This window comes from Pseudonaja textilis, chromosome 4, assembly GCF_049901715.1.
Source record: "Pseudonaja textilis isolate UNSWEBS1 chromosome 4, rPseTex1.2, whole genome shotgun sequence".
In the NCBI taxonomy this organism is placed as follows: domain Eukaryota; kingdom Metazoa; phylum Chordata; class Lepidosauria; order Squamata; family Elapidae; genus Pseudonaja; species Pseudonaja textilis.
This window is the reverse complement of record NC_141993.1, coordinates 71,796,358-71,817,820: the sequence shown is the minus strand read 5'-3', so window position 1 is coordinate 71,817,820 and position 21,463 is coordinate 71,796,358. Positions and strand designations below refer to the sequence as shown.

Genomic DNA, 21,463 nt, shown 5'->3' with positions numbered 1-21,463 from the left:
TTCCTTTTTATTCATACCCATTTCATGAATTCATAATCATGTTTATACTTATACATGTTACCTAATACATGCTTGACAAATAAAATAAATAAAAATAAAAAAGTTATTCAACAAATGGTTTAATATTTGAGTGGAGACATGTGTATGATATTGGTTGGTTAATATATCTATGGCTAAATTGCAACTGCAAGCTTTAGTTCACAATCCTGAAGTCCTTGATCTCAGAATTCATAATGCTGTTCACCTTCCTTCTCCAGAGCTGGAAACAGCGCTCTGAGTTCTGAAGAAGAACACATGAGATCCAACTTCTTGACTCCTTGGAAGGGTTCTTGGAAAGCCTGCAGAAGTGTCACCGATGTGAATTAAGGGTGAAAGATCTAAGATCTCTTATTTTGAACTGGTAGGAAATTTAGATCAGATTTTTTAAAAAAAGAAAAACTCAGAAGAGTCTTTTGTGCTCTTTTTTAACTAGAAGAATGCATCCAGGAATGCTTCATTGCTGGACCATGACAACAAGAAAATAAGATTGCTTTTTTAGCAGCTACAAATGAAACCTGATTTAAATTTAAGACTTATTTCCAAAGCATGATTTTGTTGTTAACTCTCAAGTAATCAATTGGCAAGGCAAACGGCTCTGATCAATGTGTGTACATTTTAAAGGACATGGCTGAAATCTAAAAGTCTATTTGTTGGATTTGTCTGTGTATGTGAACCTATTATTATTGTGGTAAAATATAGCAATAGGACAGCCTACTCAGACTTCGCATTGGCTGCAAAGTAAAGGAGCTGAAGCAAAATACTTCTGCAGGTTGCTGGGAAAGGTTGAAATATGGAACAAGAACAAATTGGATTTAACCTTTCCTTTTAGCACTGAGTGGGTAGCTATTGCCTCTTGCAGATTTACTGAAATGTCAAGGTTAAAGAATCAGTTGACTTGATGATGGCATACGATTAATAAATGACAATTCTGCTTGTGCTGATTATAATAAAAGTGGATGATAATAGAGACACAGACCACTTCAATCACAATTTAGAGAGCTTGACATCCAGATAAGTTACTAGATCCCCAAAGTTTTGGAGCCCATAAAAACTATTCTTAGATCTGAGTAAATAGATTTAATATAAGTAGATAAGTAAGTAGGTAGCTATCAGAATGGAGAATCTGCGGATGTTTGTAATTCTGTGACACCGGGAATTAAAAATGGATGTTTACAAAATATTGCAAAAGGAATTTTTATGGCATCAAAAAAGCAATTAGCATCCCCCTCCATTATCAAGACTCCTTAAAAAAGATCAAAGGTTTTCATTAAAGTTTTTTTTCCCTTCCATTCAACTGTGTTAGATTCTCAGAGACTTCTTAAAAAAGTCTGTACAAGTTTTCTTGGCAAAGTTTTTCAAATGTCAGATACAGATACAGATTAATAGAGTTGGAAGGGATCTTGTAGGTTATCTCGTCCAAACCCCTGCCAAAGCAGACCCTACACCATTTCTGACAGATGGCAGTCCAGTCTTTTCTTGAAAGCTTTCAGTGATGAAGCTCCCACAACTTCTGAAGACAAGCTGTTCCATTAGTTGATTGCTTTCTGAGAAACTCAGAAAGATTCTCCTTATTTCCAGGTTGAATGTCTCCTTGTTCACTTTCCATCCATTATTCCTTGTCTGGTCTTCAAGTGCTTTGGAAAATAGCTTGACCCCCTCCTCTCTCTGGCAGCCCCTCAAATATTGGAACACTGCTATCATGTCTCCCCTGCTCCTTCTCTTCACTAGACTAGCCAAGCCCAGTTCCTGCAACCGTTCATCGTATGTTTTAGACTCCAGTCCCCTAATCATCTTGGTTGCTCTTCACTGTATTACCTATAGATCCTCAACATCTTTTTTATTGTGTGGTGACCAAAACTGGATGCAATATTCAAGGTGTGGTCTTACTAAGACTTTATAGAGTGGTATTAGTACATCACTTGATCTTAATTGTATCCCTCTGTTAATGCAATTTAGGATTGCATTGGCTTTTTGGGCTGCCACCACACATTGTGATTTCCAGGGCTGATACAAAGTGACTAGCCTAAGGTCAGCTAGTTGGCTTTGTGCCTAAGGCAGAACTAGGACTTACAGTCTCCCAGTTTTTAGCCTTAACCATTGCTTAAAACTGTCTCATTTCTTAACATACCTACAGATCAGTCGTGGGATTCAAATTTTTTTACTACTGGTTCTGTAGGCGTGGCTTGGTGGGCATGGCTTGGTGGGCGTGGCAGGGGAAGGATACTGTAAAATCTCCATTCCTACCCCACTCCAAGGGAAGGACACTGTAAAATCCCCATTCTCTCCCCACCCCACTAACCTGCTTTCCAGCTCCGTTCTCCTATGCAGGACAACAAAAGAAGACCCAGCTGATCATCTGGGACTCAGAAGGCAGAGAATAGATGAGGGCGGGGCCAGTTAGAGGTGGTATTTGCCGGTTTTCCAAACTACTCAAAATTTCCACTACCAGTTCTCCAGAACAGGTGAGAACCTGCTGAATACCACTTCTGCTACATATAAATGAAGGCCCAGGCACAAATCAACATTTTCCATGACTCTAACCCTAACCCCGCTTTCTTCTTTGCAAGAAACTTGTTTAATTAAAATATATGGAAATCTGAATTGCCACATTGAAATGTTGTAGATGGAAAAGAAGTTCAGATATTGTAGCCTTGAACCAAAGTGTCTTGAATCTCTGTACAATTGCACAGTAACTTTTACAGGAAAAAGGAAGGAAAAATATTGAGATATTTACACATTCCCTTTCCTGAGAACAAATTTTCATAAAAGATCTTCATAAGTCACTTGCTTGCGTTGCTGAGCAGAAGCAGGTGGAGAATTGAAAACTCCTAAAGGAACCCCCAAAATAGGGAAAGTGAGATTTCTTCCAAATGTTCATTTATTGTCAAAGTAGAGATGACTCTGGTTTGCTTCCAAATTGTTTAAGAAAAACGCAAAACAAAAATTAAGGAAGTGATAACATTTAAAAATAATTGCAATATGTCAGAGATTGAAATACATAATTATGAAGTATATATTTATAACAGGATGGCTTAAAATGCATGATATTCCTGATTAGAAAAAAAGTATTTTTAAATACTATATAGAAAGCCCATTTGATGCTAGTCCCATGCATAAATTATCATATTTGCCTGAAAGCTATAGCAGTTCCCATTCTATCTTTGGTGGCTATTTTGCTTTTTGCTTGTGTGTGTGTGTGTGTGTGTGTGTGTGTTTTCAGTTTGGTGCACATTTAAACAATACATTGGAAGCCTCATATATATTTATTCTAAGACTGTGCTTGGCTGGCCTACCTTGTCTCTAGGCTTGATTCACAACTTGGAAAATAGTTCAATCTGCCTCTTTGTGGTGATAGTTTGTCCTGACTCATCTGAATTTTGCTCTGGAAATGAGAGCCTAGAGCATTTTCCTTCCCTTATCTAACATCAATAAACAGGTGCATTTTTTGTGGTTGTCTTTCTCATTCAGAATGGATTACATTTCTGGAGAAAGGATCTGAGATTAGATAGAAGCCTCTGGAGTTCTTCATCTCTTTTGTTTGCTAGCTCCTTTCAAAATACTGGTAATGAATTCTGCAACAAGAAATATGCCTTATTGTCAGGAATACCAAACATGGGCTGATGTTTTTGCTATGCAAAAGTAAGCTGGAATGGTGCTCCTTTAGAAATGAATTAAAACAGTGTGGAAATGAAATGGTGGTGAAATATTAAATCCCGCAACTTTGTGGGTAGGCAGAGAATATCATTTAATCACAAGGATCAGTATGATTCCAGGGCAGGTAGAACTGCCCATCATTGAGGACAGCTTCATCTGATGTCCTTTTACTGAAATTTTTGTGGCTTTTTTTTTTTCCGAATTCTGGTATTTAATTTCTGTTTCTGGAAAATAACTCCCACTAAGCATAATGGATTTATTTTAACACTCATGGCGTAGGTTTAACATCTGTGACATATACTGAATGCCCATAGCGTTCATTAACCACCCATGGCATTTGCTTAATGACTATTGCAAAGCAGTTTATAAAATAGGGTGCAAATGCATGTGACTCAATTAATGGCCACCATGATTTATTATCGTAATTCCAGGCTCAATTATGATCACAAGTTGATTATAATTGAGTATTGGTTATTTTCTATCTTTGTTTTTGTTGTTATGCATATTTTAGTGCATCAAAATATTTGCATTTTTAAATTTATACACACAAATGCAATATGTACACACACACGTTACACACACACATACAGTTTATATATCCCCATCACCTCATCAGGTATGTATTGGCAACTCTTATGAATATGCTGCCATACTGAGAAGCAGTGTTCTACTAAGGAATAGGGAACTAAGGAATATGCAAATCATACCGAACATGGATTATTTCAATATGTCATGCATTCAGTATTGGTTTCCTCTGTCAGTTCAGTGACTTTTGAAATCAACAACACAATCTGCATTTGTTGTCATACTTAACATTCCCTAACATGTACATTTTACTTAAATACATGTACCTCTTTTCCTACAATCAGCCCTTTTATAAGTACACCTCCTTATGTTTCTGTTAGATGCAACCTTTCCAAATATTCACTGGTTTATATTGGTGCAGTTTTTAAAAGTATGTATCTTTTACTATTCACAAAATAGTAATGCTTTTATTGAAAAATGCAAAACACAACACTAAAGGCAATATTATTTAAACCCTACAATTTCAAGTCAAGGCTCTGCCCCTTGTCTGTTGGAATGTCATGAGTAAGCCTTTCAAAATTCTTCAAGGATAGGCTGGATGACAGTGAAGGGGAAAAATAAAATCAAGAGCCTAGGCTCAAGACTGTGCAAGTTGACATAAATAATAGAATTAAATAGACAGTCAGTGCAGATAAAAATGAATATGACTTAACTGGATGACAGCATTCTGTACCAGTTGAAATGTCAAAATTCTCTTCAAATCCAGCCTCATGTAGAACACATTACAATGTTTGATAGATATAGATAAAGAGATAGATATCTGTGGACAATCTATTCTGATCCAAAAAAGAGCCACTTTAGATATTTCTAATATGGCCACTTTGCTTCCATTAATAAGACAATCCAGATATTGTTGTAGACTATACATGTGGTCTTTAAGGGGAATGCAACTCTGTCCAGAGCAGCCAGCTTTCTCTTTACCTTTCTCTAGAAGCTACCTATTGATAGCATCTCCATCCAATTTGTCCTTCAATCAACCCATTATATTTCATTTCAAAAGAGCTGCAGTGGCGCAGTGGTTAGAATGCAGCACTTCAGGCTACTTCTGCTGCTTGCTGGCTGCTGGCAATTTGGCAGATTGAATCTCACCAAACTCAAGGTTGATTCAGTTGTTCATCCTTCCAAGGTCGGTAAAACGAGTACCCAGATTGTTGGGGGTAAAACGAGGACCCAGATTGTTGGGGGCAATATACTGACTTTGTAAAGTGCTTAGAGAGGGCTATAAAAGCACTGTGAAGCGGTATATAAGTCTGCTATTGCTACTGCTATTGAATATCACCCCTTAGATGGTAATCTTTATGGATACAATTTTTTATGAGCTAAACAGTTCAGAAGAGATGATGTTTGAAATGATGTTTGTGTGTCAATAAATTATATTTTTACGGGTCATTTGCATGATCTTTTAAAGATATTTCTTGATGAGTACCATCTCAGTGAAACAATGGAAGAAGTCAACTGCTTTCATATCCTGCTTTCAGCTCATTAAGCCAATGTGGAAACAAGTGATTAAATAACTTTTCCAAATGCATGAAGGTTCTTGATATTTTCATGAATATACGGTATCTTTTACCAAAGACAAGCAGAAAGTTAATTAAGATATACCGGGAGATTTTTGTGTGATTTTCAGCAGTTCTGGAAAGGTTTCTGACTTGCAATTATTTTTCAAGAAAAATATAAAAAGCTTCAACTCACTTTAAGGATAAAATCATGGTACATTATACCTCCAGCTGTAGGGTGCAAATGATTCCATTATTATTTTTTTACGGTAATATAGGAGCACAAGGACCTGATCTGGAATGCCTGAGGGAGCTTAAACTGTCTACTTCTATCCGTTTATGTTGAAATAATCCCATGTGTGGGTCTTTTTTTAAAAGCTAAAGCTGAAAAAGAGATTTTGCTCCATTCAGGATAACCTTTTCCCTTAATTAAACTCTTAGCAGAGCCAAGCTTCATATGTTTTGGGAGTTCTGTTGTAAGAATTATCTGATGTGATAATAAAGGATTGTCATGACAACAATGTTGGCTATATTCCTATATAATTTTTTTCTCTAAGAAGCCAAGGATACTGGATGTGGTTCTTCTTTTTTGTCTTGTCCTAATGTCAAAATTAGATATGTTAATCTGAGATGCAGTGATTGACTCAAGGTATGATAAAAACATAAGTGTCCTTTCCTGATTTAACACTATCTCGTTGACTATGTCTTTGACAGAGATCCAGTGTCAATGTTCTAGCCCAGGAGTGTCAAACTGGATTTCTTCGAGGGCCGGATCAGCATTGTAGTTCTCCTCTTGGGGGTGGGGGAGTGGGGTGGAAATGGGATGGATATTTTGGCCAGCAGAGTACTGCAGAAGTGGGGGTGGGGTATAGAGGGGGCACATGTGGCCCCCCCGCATCCCATTTTGGCCAGCAGAGGCACTGTGGGCTGGTCCTTTGCCATTACCAGATGGGTCCTGCCAGCCAGATTTAAGCACTCTATAGGCTGGATCCGGCCCTTGGGTCTTGAGTTTGATACCCCTGTTCTAGACTATCAAGAGGAAAGAAAATGATGGCAGAAGCATAGTGCAGCTTGTTTAGGTAGTGTCTAGAAAAACATTTTGCAATCTGATGTATTGAAGAGGATGCAATAGGTATCAAGTGCAATTACTAAATAAAGAAATTTCCTTTGGTTTTTCATAATCTCATTTAGAGTTTCTGATGTCTAACTAAATTATTTTTAATTGCTTTTATGGAAAATATCAGATGCATTAAGGTTTTCTGAACTATCTCTCAGAATGCACTTTTGAGAGAAAATGTTCCTTTTCAGCTTGAAGGAATTTGTTAATGTGCATGCTTCAGTAACTGAAGTGACTCACCCAGTAAGAAATCACAGTGTTCTTATCATTAAGGAGAAGCACACATTGTCACATCGTGCTAATATTCCTCCTCCACATCACTTCTTGTTGGACATGGAGGCAGTGTTAAACGCTAATGCATGCTTCCTTAAGTCCAGCTTAAAATACCTTTAGAGTCAGTGAAAACTAAAACAGCAGTTAAAGTGTATCTAATTAGCCACTTACTTTAATGCACTGGGAAGGAGGCTTTATGGAAGCACATGTTCTAAAAATAAGATGCTTATAAGAGAAAGTCTCATTCTATGGGAACTTCATGCAATCAATTTTGCATGCAGTAGATCACATTTTGGCTACAGTTTGCATCATTTGAATAATGACTGCCTCATTTACATAAGAATGTGTATATCAGTTTATGTCATTCGTGTAATTAAAACATTTTGCAAACAATGTCATTTCTGCCAATTTTGTAATGGTTTGTTCAGAAAATTGCAAAAAATAGTGAATTTTTATTCAGTCATGGAATCATAGAATCAAGAGGTGGAAGAGACTTTGGAGGTCTTTTGGTCCAACCCTTGGCCCAGAGAAGGAATCCTTAGGTCATCCTAGACCAGAGGTCTCCAAACTTGGCAACTTTAGGACTTGTGGCAGCTGGATGGAGCCAGCTGGATGGAGAATTCTGGGAGTTGAAGTCCACAAGTCCACAAGTCTTAAAGTTGCCAAGTTTGGGGACCTGTCCCAGACAAATACCTATCTAAGCCTTACTGGAAAATCTGTATACTTATAGATGAATATTGGTATCAGCAAGATGGGTATGGTAGAATAGAATAGAATAGAATAGAATAGAATACTTTATTGGCCAAGTGTGATTGGACACAAGGAATTTGTCTTGGTGTAAATATCTCAGTATACGTAAAGAAAAGGTACATTAATTAAGAATCAAGAATCATAATGTACAACACTTAATGACAGTCATGGGGTACAATCAACAATCAAATCATACTAGGAAACAGTCAATATAAATAGTAAGTTTATAAGCAACAAAGTTACAGTCCTACAATCACAAGTGGGAGGGGATGGGTGGTAAGGAGTGATGAGAAGATTAACAGTAACGGTGGTACACTTTGTAAATAGTTGAACAGTGTTGAGGGAATTATTTGTTTAGCAGAGTGATGACTTTCGGGAAAAAACTGTTCTTTTGTCTAGTTCTTCTGTGTGCAGTGCTCTATAGCATCATTTTGAGGGAAGGAGTTGAAACAGTTTATGTCTGGGATGTGAGGGGTCTGTAAATAGTTTCATAGCCCTTTTTTTGACTCGTGCAGTATACGGGTCCTCAACTGAAGGCAGGTGGGTAGGAATTGTTTTTGTTGCAGTCCTAATTATCCTCTGAAGTCTGTGTCTGTCCTGTTGAGTTGCAGAACCAAACCAGACAGTTATAGAGGTGCAGATGATAGACTCAATAATCCCTCTGTAGAACTGTATCAGCTGCTTCTTGGGCAGTTTGAGCTTTCTGACTTGGTGCAGAAAGAACATTCTTTGTTGTGCTTTTTTGATGATGTTTTTAATGTTAGGTGTCCATTTTAGGTCATGTGATATAGTAGAACCTAGAAATTTGAAGATGGTGGGTTTCTTTTAAAGTCTACCACCATTTCTATGGTTTTGAGTGTGTTCAGTTCCAGATTGGTCTGGTTACACCACAAGGCAAGTTGTACAATCTCTTATCTATATGCAGATTCATCGTTGTCTCGAATGAGACCAATCACTGTTGTGTCATCAGCAAACTTCTATTTTAACAGATGGATTGTTTGAGATGCAGTCATTGGTATATAGGGAGAAGTGGAGATAGCGCACAGCCTTGGGGGGTCCCTGTGCTGATTGTACAGGTATCGGGTGTGATTCCGCCTAGCTTCACCTGCTGCTTCCTGTCTGTTAGGAAGCTTATGATCCACTTACAAGTATGTTCAGATACCACTAGTTGGTTTAATTTGTAGCAAAAAACAGGCTTTTTGGAAATGCCAGAAGTGCCGAAACGGGCTGGGATGGTAATGAATGCTGAACTGAAGTCTACAAAGAGGACCCTTACATACATGTTTGGAGAGTCAAGGTGTTGTAGGATGAAATGCAGAACCATGTTAACAGCATCATCTGTTGATCTATTTGCTCGGTATGCAAACTGCATGGGATCTAACAGCAGATCCATGATGGTTTTCAGATGGGACAGCACAAGCCTTTCAAAGATTTTCATAACTACAGATGTTAGAGCAACTAGTCTGTAGTCATTCAGTTCCTTGATGGAGGGCTCCTTTGGCACTGGGATGATGGTAGAATGTTTGAAACAAGAAGGAACATAGCACATCTCTAGTGACCTATTGAAGATTTGTGTTAAGATGGGGACCAATTGGTCAGCACAGACTTTTAAGCAAGAAGGAGTTATCTTGTCTGGCCCTGGTGCTTTTCCTGGCTTTTGTCTGTGTAATAGATCTTGCACTTCTTTTTCTGTGATCACCAGGAGTTGTGAGCCCAATGGATTGGGGCCAGCTGTAGGAGGCTTGGCTGTTGTTGGTGTTTTGAGATGTGGATTGTGGAGATAGGTGGCTGTAGTTTCTTTTCAAACCTGAAGTAAAACATATTCAGGTCATCAGCTAGTTATTGATTTCCTTCTGCCTGGGAAGGACGTTTGCTGAAGCCAGTGATGTTTTTAGGAGTTTTCCACATGTTTGCTGGTTCATTTGTTGAGAACTGATTCTTAACTTTTTAACTTTTCAGAGTAGCTTCTTTTTGCTGCTCTGATCTCTCTTGTTAATATATTTCTGGCCTGGTTATATAGCATTCTGTCACCTTTTCTGTAGGCTTCCTCTTTGGAACGACGTAGCTGCTTAAATTTAGCTGTGAACCAAGGTTTATTGTTACTACTGTATATATTTGCAGGTTCCTTGTTGGTACACATAAGTCTTCACAGAAGCTAACATATGATGTTACAGTATCTGTGAGCTCATCTAGGTCTGCAGAGGCATCTTCAAAAACATTCCAATCAGTGCAATCAAGGCAGGCCTGGAGATTCAGCTTTGCCTCATCTGACCAAATCTTCACTGATTTAATTGTTGGTTTAATGGTTTTAAGTCTTTGTAGGCAAGTACAAGGTGATTCATGCAGTGGTCAGAGTGCTCCACAGCTGCTCGTGGTAAAGACCTATAAGCATCTTTTACTGTTGTGTAGCAATGGTCTAAAGTATTTTTGCCTCTGGTGGGACAATTTACATGCTGGAAATATTTTGGGAGCTCTTTCCTTAGATTTGCTTGATTGAAATCTCCTAAAATGATTGGAAGGGAACCTGGGTGTTTGGCTTCAGCCTCCATAATTTGATCAGCAAGAGTTCATAATGCCTTGCTTACACAGATTTGTGGAGGAACATACACAGCTATTAGGAGAGATGAGGAGAACTCACATGGAGAGTAAAATGGCTTGCAGTTGATGTGTAAAGACTCAGTTTTCATCACAAAACTTATATATTATAGCTATGTCCTGAGACCAGCTGTTGTTGATATATAAACATAATCCTCCACCTTTTGTTTTACCTGATGTCTCTTCAATTCTGTCTGATCTAAATGTTTGAAATCCTGGGATGTGTTGTCCCCATGAATTTGTGGATTAAGCCAGGTTTCAGTAAAACAAAGAACAGCTGAATTATGAAAATCAGAACTCCATCTATTTAAGAGATGAATTTCATCCATCTTGTTAACAGTGAGCATAAATTGGTCAGAAAGATTGAAGGGAGAGGGTTCCCCCACCCAATTCTTTAATCTATTTAAAATTCCCACTCGTTAACCTCGTCTCCTCTTCCAGTGTGGTCGCTTCTATGCTTTCTTTGTTCTAATACATCCATCCTTATTCTTCTTGCCTTGCAAAGGCTTTCAATCCCATTGATCATGGTGTCCTGGACTAGGTTGGGGATTTGGGGATTGGTAGCACTGTTTTCTAGGGACACGGTGGCTCAATGGCTAAGATGCTGAGCTTGTTGATCAGAAAGTTTGGCAGTTCAGCGGTTTGAATCCCTAGCACTGCATAACTGAGTGAGCTCCTGTTACTTGTCCCAGCTTCTGCCAACCTAGCATTTCGAAAAGATGTAAAAATGCAAGTAGAAAAATAGGGAGCACTTTGGTGGGAAGGTAACAATGTTCCATGCACCTTCGGTGTTTAGTCATGCTGGTCACATGACCACAGAGACATCTTCGGAGAGCACTGGCTCTTCAGCTTTGTAACAGAGGTGAGCACTGCCCCCTAGAGCCAGAAATGACTAGCACGTATGTGTGAAGGCAACCTTTACCTTTACCTAGCACTGTTTTCTGCTGATTTTCCTTTCTTATAGCATCAGTTCCAGACTCTTTTGATGGTGGGAGAAGTCTAGCTCATATTCTCTGCTTTGTGAGGTACCACAGGGCTTAGTGTTGAGATTATAGCCATCAGCTCCAATAGCACCCTGAATTCATTTAAACTTGAATTCATTTAAAGCACCTAGTTGCTTTCTTATCACTTCCTTCTGTATCTTGACTTGAATTTCTCTTGGGGCGCAGTTTCTGGCAGGTTGGATCAGATTTCCTTTTGTTGAAGGACTGATGGAAATTAGGATTTAAGCAGGTCAGTCCCTTTCCTATTGTCAGTGGTGGGATTCAATTTTTTTTTACTACTGGTTCTGTAGGAGTGGCTTGGTGAGTGTGGCAGGGGAAGGATACTGTAAAATCTCCAGTCAGAGGTGATATTTTCTGGTTCTCCAAACTACTTAAAATTTCCACAACCAGTTCTCCAGAACTGGTCAGAATCTGCTGAATACGACCTCTGCCTATTGTCCCTCACCATCTTGTCATCTTCTCCAACCAACTAAACAGCTGCTTCCATGATTTTACTCTTGTTCCCATGTAGCAATTTGCTGTCTGCTTGATCTCAAGTGAAGTCATAGAAATGGATTCTGGAAAGATACAGTTTATACTTTTATATAATCATCTAAAATGTGAAGGATATACATGATTTTTAAAAGGTTTTGCAAATTTATATAAGAAAATGCATCCCTAATTTTGCACATTGTAGAAGACTGTTGTATCAGCTCCTAAGGTAATGATGTAAATCTATATGCCCTCTTCAAGGAAAACCCCTTCTCTCCTCTACTCCTCTATAGACTCTACTGAGACACCCAGATCCCAGCTTCCAATCTGTAGTGAAAACTGATGCCTTAGATGTTACAATCTGATTCATTCTCTAGGCAGAGAAGGAGGGGAAAGGATGACCTCTGGGAGAATCCACAGACTGATTCGTCACCTTTCATTTCAGCTGATTCACAATAGGCATTTTTATGTTCTCCTATTTTTAAAAGAAGAAGTGTTATGCCATGACACATTTTCCATCAATTGCTACTTTTTCAGAAGGTTTCCCTCCCTCACAGCTTACTTTTTAAAATAGTTCCACTGCTTCCCATTCTCTTGAATAGGGAGGAAGAGTATGTCAGCCCTCACAAGTAAGTTAGGTAGGAAACAGGACTAGATTAACTAACTCTACTAATAAAGAATATTGCAAAGCAACATTAACAAAGTCTTGCAAATACAAATTTCCTGCTACCACTTTTAACTGATTGATTGTGGATCCTCCCTAAGTTTCTTTCTCTGACTATTAAGCCACTGGGAACTCCTCCCTCTCTTGTCTGTTTCCTAGGCAGCATCTCTTCCTCTTTTTTCCCCAAGGTCATCCACACATACTATTACAGAGTGTTATATAAAAGCTATTCTGAACTCTAAATGCAAACAGAAATGGCTAGAATATTTGATATACTGAAAGAGCTATTTGGAAGAGAGATTATGGGAAAACACAATAGACATCTACACCGTGTATGCCAGCTTAATCTAAAGTGTCCCAGAAAGCCTATCCATGTGATCTACTATGAAGTGACGGTGGATCCCAGGATAAAGAAGAACCCATGAAGCTCAGCATGATCGAGTCTCCAGAACCTGCAACCAGATAAGAGGTGGGATTCCCCAGTTCCATTCACCTCTAGTTGCGTAGACTGGGAGACCTGCCAGATGAGAGTAAGGGGAGTCGTCCCAGATAACAATGGAAAGAGAAGAAGGAACTGCCTCATTCTTCTATATCTGGGCTACAGGACTTGTGTAGTGATCTTGGAAAAATGCAAAGTGGCTGATGGAATCTGTAATCCATTCTCATGACTCTGGGTGTTTTCTTTGGGTGCAGGAGAAGAGACATAATCTAACAGGAGAGGTGGTATGTAGAGAGCCACAGAGGTGAACTTGTAGAAATTACAGTATATAGTAGTAGTTACTGAAATAAAAATATGTTTTAAGAGAAAAGCATAAAAAAGAACTTGTGGAGGCTGTTTCCTAAACAGGATTATCTTGAAGTAATAGCAGCACATATCCAAAGGGCTGGATTTTTTTTTTTGTTATTTTTGGTGTTCATTGCAAGTTTCAGCTTATTCTAAGACTTAACCTTCCTGACCCTTCCTTACAGATTCAGACAAAAGTATTCCCTGATTCATTTTATATGTTTTTGTTATATATTCCTCTTTACATTTTTTAAAGTTGTACTTTTTTCAGTTCGTCAGATAGTTCTTTATGCAGCCATGATAGTTTCATCAACTGTATTTCATTTTAATTTGTTCTTTGGTATTGTTTGGAGTTTAATTATCTCAATTTTTTAGAATTTTCCAACCATGCTGAACTGTTTCTCCTTTTAGGATTTCCATTCATGGAATTCCCTCTATTTTTCTTTCAGCTTTTAGAAGTAAGCTCCTTTGAAAACTAGAACATTAACACAGCTTTTGGTTCTCTCTACCTACAGTATAATATAGTAAAGTTAAGAACACATGGTTATTCTCTCTCATTATAACTACAGTTCCCACTTCCTCACATATTTCTTCCCTGTTAATAAGTCCAGTGTACCTTTTCTCTTAATTTCCTCTTCTATATTTTGGATGATGAATAAGTGTCATTTGGGCCCCTTCAGACTGAAATTAACAATATATCATAATTCAGTGAACTCCAGCCATGAAGCTCGGTAGCCTATACATTTGAAACTCATGAGTACCAACAGCTATATAGAGATATGGCTTGCGATGTGTTTGCCTTTTATTTCTCGTTTCCCCTAGTGTGCTGTGATCCCATAAATTTTATCTCCTCTTTCCCTCTGTTTCAGGGCTTTGGCAGATTACCCAGGTGGCTACTAAAAACACATCAATGTTATTGGCATTTTCACCTTTTTAAAGGACTGTTTTGAAGGATTAATATTTTATAGATAAATAAGCGTATAATTCAATGTACTATTTTGTTAAAAGGACATGCACATATAACTTCTTATTCAAAACATTTCAAAGTGGTTTCCAGTAATTACATTTCTGTAAACCACTGTCTGTTTTTGCACCATCAACTATAAAGTGGTAAATGCACAAAAGCAAGGGACAGAAATTGCTTAAAAAGATACAAAAATAAAGAAAAAGGTTTAAAAGTTATTGCTTTACACCTAAGTAATTATGCTATAAATCAGCTACAATGAAAGTGCAAATAGAGAAATGGATACTAACGGTATGAGATTTCTGACATATGCTATCCTTATGGAATTGTTCCGGACTAGCAGGCTCGAAAGCCTGCAACTCTGATTGGCCCACGAATAGGAGATCGTGATTGGTCACCGCAGACTGATCCGATTGGCTAGTAAACGGGCTGCCGCGATTGGCCCAGCCAAGAGCGGCAAACTCAAATCGCCTTCATTGGCTGCCTAGCCGCAGCCAGCCCTATATAAGGGGCTGCTACGGCTGGGATATTTTGCTCAGATCTGAAGTCACTAATAAAGAGCTGTTGTTGTTATCTGAGTCTTGCCTCCGTTCTTGAACCATCCTCCCAGATCTAACAGAAATCTTTATTTTTTGCTTTAAAATGTTATGGGTTGTTCTTTAGCAGACTTTTTCCCCGATATTTCTTATTTGCCAAATGTTTGTTTGTCTGCATTACAGACACTACATTCAGAATTTCTACAGCCAAGAGGCTGCAATGAAATGCCTCCAGAAACAAAACAAAACAAAATATACAAAGTATTAACAAGCCTAATATGTAAAACCTGTCTCAGATTTACAAGATTTATATCTAAATCATTTTTTGATACAAGTCATTTTTACTGAAGCACAAACCTATTGTGGGTTGAAGTAGTCTAATGGTATAAAAATTCAAAAATAGATTTGCATTACATAGCATTCTTCTAATTAAAAGATTAACATATTTCTATATTTCTTTTGCTTGCACTAGCAAGGAGGGATGAGTTATCCTGGAATGACTTTTGCTTATATTTTCCTTTATACATTTTTCTAACTAAATTATTCTTTAACAAATCATGTTACACAGATAACTTAAATATTATATTATTGTTTCAATTTTTTAAACTGATATCTACATTTTTGAGATAAAATGTAAGTACCTTTTAATATACGTTAGGTATCACCAGACTTTAAATTTATACACTACTGAATATTGCAACTCCTAGTAGTTTAGACAGTATCTGTGCATTGTTTTCAGTCATTCTTTTTACACTTTTTTTTACTAACTAGAGACCAGTTAAAATAGAAATGCATACAATCAATGTCTCTGACAGTCTAGATCAAGGGTGTCAAACTCGATTTCATTAAAGGCCACATTAGGGTTGTGTTTGACCATGGGGGGCTGGAGTGGGCATGGCCAGTTTGACATCACTCATGTCAGGGGTGCCTGTGGTGGCCTGAGCCGGTGAAAAGGGGCTTCGTGGGCAGCCCTCCCGAGCTCCATTTTTGCTGGCAGAGGGTTGCAGGAGGCTGTCGTAGCTGAAAATGGAGCTTGGGAGCCCATTTTTGCTGGCAGAGGCACCACAGACAGATCCTTCACTGTTTCCAGGGTGGCCCTACAGGCCAGATCTAAACATCCCATGGGCTGGATCTGGTCCGTGGGCCTTAAGTTTGATACCCGTGGTTTAGATTTTATGATTCTTTTTGATGCTAGGTTCAGTTAGCCAGCTTCCCCAGATGTCAGGCAAAGAAATTCAGGTTGGTTTTTGTCCAATCCATTGTGATTCTCTAGTGATAAACTTTTCCTGAATGCTATCTGGCCTATATTGTAGGGTAAAATGTTATTCCACTGAAGATTATATGTATTTGATTCACCAGCATTCTCTTTCAGATGAGATAATGCTTCCCCTGCCAAAATATTTTGTTGGGAAACTTTATCTTCCAATAAAGATTCCAAAAATATGTGTGAACTTAAAGATAAGACAGGTCTTGAAATTTCAAATGAAATAGCTTGTTTACAAATCTCATTTTTGAATAAATAAATGTTAAATTATATTGATCAACAATTAACTAAATTAATTTACTGAGAATGTGAACCCAGTCAATTGTGGATTATTCACTAAACCATGTTTAAATGAAGCATGACTTAATCAGAAACTTTGATTACTTCACTGTATTTGTGTATCATTAAGAAGGCAAATATTTCTGCCTTGTCCCCCTCCACTCCCACAGACAATGCAGCTGGCAAAGAATCATTGTTCAACTAGTTTAATGTGCTATCTGAATATAGAGCTCATTCTATTTTTGCATTTGCCCAAACAGAGAATGTAACAAGTGTTTGCAAAAAGTATTCCTGTATCTCAATATTCTCTAGTTAGCAAGAGCAGACATAAACATGTGTATTGTCTAAGCCCAAAACTAACCAGTAGGGGCTGTTTGGTTTGGGACACAAACTTGGAATGAGAACTCTTTCTAGTCTCTAAGAAAATCTACAAAGTACAGTGTCTAATTTCCAACAAAACTTCTGGCAAGTCTATAAGTAGACCATTTGTTTACGCCTGCTCAAAAAAACTCAAGCCCAACTAAAATGATTGTGCATTTCTTTTGGAATCTGTCCTAAAAAAAAATCACAAAAACAAAGAAAATGAATTTTAATTAGAAAACAACAAAGGTATGTGCAGTTTAGACATACTGTATTATTAAGGTTCTCAGTGTAAAGTATAGTATGTATTTCCTGCAAGCATTTATGGCTTGAAGCATATCGAATGAAACAATTCTTTCCATTCAAATGCCTTCATAATCTGCACTCAATGTGTAGCACTTCAATTATATTAGGATCAGTAAAAATTTAATCCACATTTTTGATAGCTATATCTGTTTATTTTACAGATTAGTTTATGTTTATGTTCTAAGACTGAAACATCATTTTTCAAGAATTCCTGAATGGTAAATCTAGACAGATGACATATTTTAGAAAATGCAGTCAGCATGTGTGATTGGCACATTTGCATCTTTGGTAAGAAAACGCTTCTTATTGATCAGCTGGAGTATATCTTCAAAAATAAGCACTCAGTGATTAAATACATCCAGAGTCATTTTGGATAGTGAGATGAGTGGCTAAACAAACAAACAAACAAATATTAATTCAACTTTACATTAATAGCCAAGTCAGTAAATTATGGTTTGTGGGCCAAATATGGTGCACCATCTCTCTTTGTATGGACCATGAGTTAATAATGAATTAGTGGGAGGATGGCAGATCACCAGGCCTGAGCATCAACTGAGTTTTTTAGATAAGAGGTGGGACCAAGCTTACTGGCTAGCCATCAAACAGTAGAATTGTTAGGCTGAATGACAGGAAATAGTTTGTATTAAAATTAACCAAGCTAAGTTTCATAGAGTATACTTAAAATTCCAAACTTAATTTTCTGTTTATTTTGGTTTAATTTAGTTTAATTTATATATGACCTTTTTTTAAAAGGAAGCATAGCAGCCTAACAGTTGGAAGAAGGTGCAGTGTGGAAGATGGTGAGTATCTGGTAATAACTAGTTCACATTAAATAATATTTGTTATATGTACAATATATCTCATCTTTCCTTCAGCAGGTGAAGGCAGCTCATGTAACATTTACCATTCCTTTTACTGAAACAATGAAAACTCTGTGGAATAAATTGGACTGAGATAGAAGAACTGATCAAAAGTCACTCAAGGATTTTTCATGGCTAAAGGTAGATGGAAGGTATCTAAAGGTTTCTCCAGTCCTGGGTGAATATTTGGGTTAATGAAGATTCTGCATGGGGAGGGAGTAGGGGGGAATGTCACAAAGGAGAATAGCAAAAATTGTATTGCATGTACAAGTGTTATCCCTTTTGAATATGCAAACATGTACAAAATGATGGAGTCATGAGGCATTTTTTTATCATTTTGGTAAAAGAATGAGATCATGTGGGTTTTCCTGATTTTAACCACTACAACACACTGTAGCTTTTCATTCTTTTTTTTTTTGCAAATGTACCTTGTTTCTTGAACGTGAAAGAAACAGAGTCTAATATACATACCAGTGTAAGCCAGGAAGCATGAAATGATTTCGCAAAAATGCACAGTCAAAGGTTTGTTTGTATAGAAGAAAATGAAATTTAAATACCTATGACCTTAGCTTATGAAACAGATATAAGTCCTCATCTTTTGGAAAAATAGAATCAAAAGCAAGACATTGAAAAAATGTCTGAAAATATAACAATGTACTCAGAATACAGTTAGCAGAAAAACACTAATGTCTTGGGTATCCACCTATCTTGGTCTCAGAAAAAGGAAGAAATTGACAAAATATTATGACAAATACTACCATTTTTCCTCTTGGGAAATCATTGAAACAAAGAAATGACTTTCTTTTATTCTCATTATAATTGATATTTACCAGAGATGTGCCAAGAGAAATCTAGCATATTTGAGGAAACTATGATTATACTAAGGACATGTTTTCTTGAATATACTCTTCAAAATACATTAGATACAGCAAAAATGAATTAAGCACACATTAAAACTATCAATACATGTTTTAACAGCAACAATAGTTGCTGACATAGTTTAGACCAGGGGTGGGCAATTAATTGTCCCAAGAGGCCATATGAGAAACTGGGATTATTGTAGAAGTCTGAACCAATGGGGTTGTGAAGTATATAGGCATTCATGCATGGACATACAGTATATACATTTGAAGCAGTGGTGGGATTCAAAATTTTTACTACCGGTTCTGTGGGCTTAGTGTGCATGGTAGGGGAAGGTTACTGCACAATCCCATTCTCATCCCACCCCACTAACCTGCTTTCTAGCTCCATTCTCCTGTGCAGGGCAACAAAAGAAGACCCATATGATCAACTGGGACTCGGGATGCATAGAATAAATGTGGGTGGGGCCAGTCAGAGGTGGTATTTGCTGGTTCTCTGAACTACTCAAAATTTCTACTTCTGGTTCTCCAAAACTGGTAAGAACCTGCTGAATACCATCTCTGGTCTGAAGACACAAAAAAGCAGTCGCCTTTAAAATAAAAGCAATCCATGTGGACCAGACAGAGACAGCCAAAGGGTTAGATGTGACCCAGGGGCCACAAAATGCTCAGATCTAGTTTAGAGCAGCATTTTTCAATCTTAACAACTTTAAGATGCATGGACTTCAACTCCTAGATTTCCCCAGCCAGATCTTTTTTACATATTTTAAAGTTGCTGAAGTTGACAAACACTGGTTAAGACAACACAAAACCTCTTTCTATTGCTCCATGGAACCTATACTAATAATATTCAATAGAAGAAATAACACTTATCTGCTGAGCTCATGTACCATGCACATAAATTGATCATTTGGGACATTTATTACCAACTAATTTATTTTCTGATGTTTACATTGTCCTCTAGACTGCCTGATTGGACTTAATGGGCTAACAATCTGTTAAGCGCAACTGTTTGGCCTGCGCTAGAAGAGCTCTGCAACCAGGGAGCAGCTTTGGATAAATTTCTACAAAAATGCACAATAAATCAACATTTAATTAGATAATTAAAATGTCTCTGATCACAGGTTAGGGTGAAGATGTTAATATAAAAAGAGTGATAAAAACAATTAGAATCATAATTTTATCAGCTTCATACCTTTTCTCATAACACACACTGACCTACATAGTACAAACAGCAGAGTTGGGTGATTAAAATTTCATTTTCTCTGTTTCTGTTTTGCTGGACGGCAAATAAAACCACTTTGTCAAGGCAAGCTGGCTATATTTATATCTTGAAAGCTGGATGAAGTTTACGTTCTGCAGGGTATCTTAAAACATAACTGACAGCTGGACTTGAAGAACTATCAGCATGTCAGCAGGCTATTTGACTTGACACAGGATATAAGATTTTGTAGTTTTAAAGGCTGCTAGTGTCCAGCAGGTTGGAAAGCTTTCCAACCAATCTACCCCCTCCCACTCCTGAGTGTCTTTCAATAGAGTGATAGAGAATGTAGTAATGATGTTAGTGTAGTTTATTTCCTGCTTAGAAACACAGAAGAGAGCACCTAGGATTAGATTAACAATTTGTATAAACATAGTACATTTAGGTGAACTGGAAGTAAGTAAGGACTTTGCGTTAACATAGCTTTTTGGTTTGCGGGAAGCTTCCTCCTCTGAGGTGCTTGGATGCTTGTTTCAAGTAGATCAGGGGTGTCAAACTCATGCCATCATGGTGGCATCATGTGACGTATTGGGACTCTCCCCACTTCGCTAAACCGGGTGTGGGCATGGCCAACACATGATGCATCCAGCTTCCAGGCTGGGAGTTTTACAGCCCTGAACTAAATCATTTAGTGAAGGCCTATTGTGTTATGTCAGCCAAGCCACATGTGATTCAGTTAATTAACCATACTTTAGTAAACCATGGTTAAATTTTATCTTTGTATGATGTGTGAACTAGAGTTCTTTAAAAGATGCATGTACACCCACACTGAAAGTCCAGATGACTGAACAATGGTTATAACATACAGGGCTAGTATTATCCCTGCAACATGTACCAGCCCTGTGTTCTACACAAACAATTAGTAGCATGCATACTGTGTGAATGAAAACAATTGCCAGCAACCTCAAAGGTAAAATCTGAGCACAGGAATTTTTTGCATGTTAGTTCAAGCACATCAAGAAGTTGCTTCTGCAAGGGTATGAAAGACACAATATTGCTTTATCATTATCTGAAATTATTGTGGAATGCAAACTACATTAATGCTCATTCTTCTCTTCTATAAATTTCCTACATTCTGAACATTAGTTCAGATGTTAATATGGTTAAAATAAAATGACTTTGACTGAAATGAGAATCCTGATTTGCTTATTTGGGATTCATTTTGGTCTCAACTAGATCTGAATATTAGAGGACCTAGAACTACCTTAAGTTACAAAGTGTTTTTCTTCTAGCTAAAGAAATACAGCAAACAGATACTTAGAATATGGCATTTACATTCAGCAAGGCAGAGCCCAAAAGGGCCTATGGGCTCAATTTCTTAGTTAACAGTTTGAAAAGACC

The 21,463-nt window shown here is 37.6% G+C and overlaps 1 protein-coding gene and 1 long non-coding RNA gene across 6 annotated transcripts in view; one reads left to right on the top strand and one right to left on the bottom strand.

The window, feature by feature from the left end:
- SCHIP1 (schwannomin interacting protein 1) overlaps positions 1-21,463 on the bottom strand; it is a 319,470-nt gene that overhangs the window by 122,756 nt on the left and 175,251 nt on the right. The gene's annotated exons all lie outside the window — the stretch shown is intronic.
- On the top strand, positions 262-21,186 carry LOC148125889 (uncharacterized). Of its 3 annotated transcripts, XR_015743615.1 has the most exons (4): positions 17,316-17,429; positions 17,895-17,941; positions 18,017-18,153; positions 19,826-21,186. It is a non-coding gene; the product is annotated as an uncharacterized LOC148125889 (long non-coding RNA). The 3 variants fall into 3 exon arrangements; XR_015743614.1 differs by lacking the exons at positions 17,316-17,429; positions 19,826-21,186 and adding an exon at positions 262-400 and having other exon boundaries at positions 18,017-18,211; XR_015743613.1 differs by lacking the exon at positions 19,826-21,186 and having other exon boundaries at positions 18,017-18,211.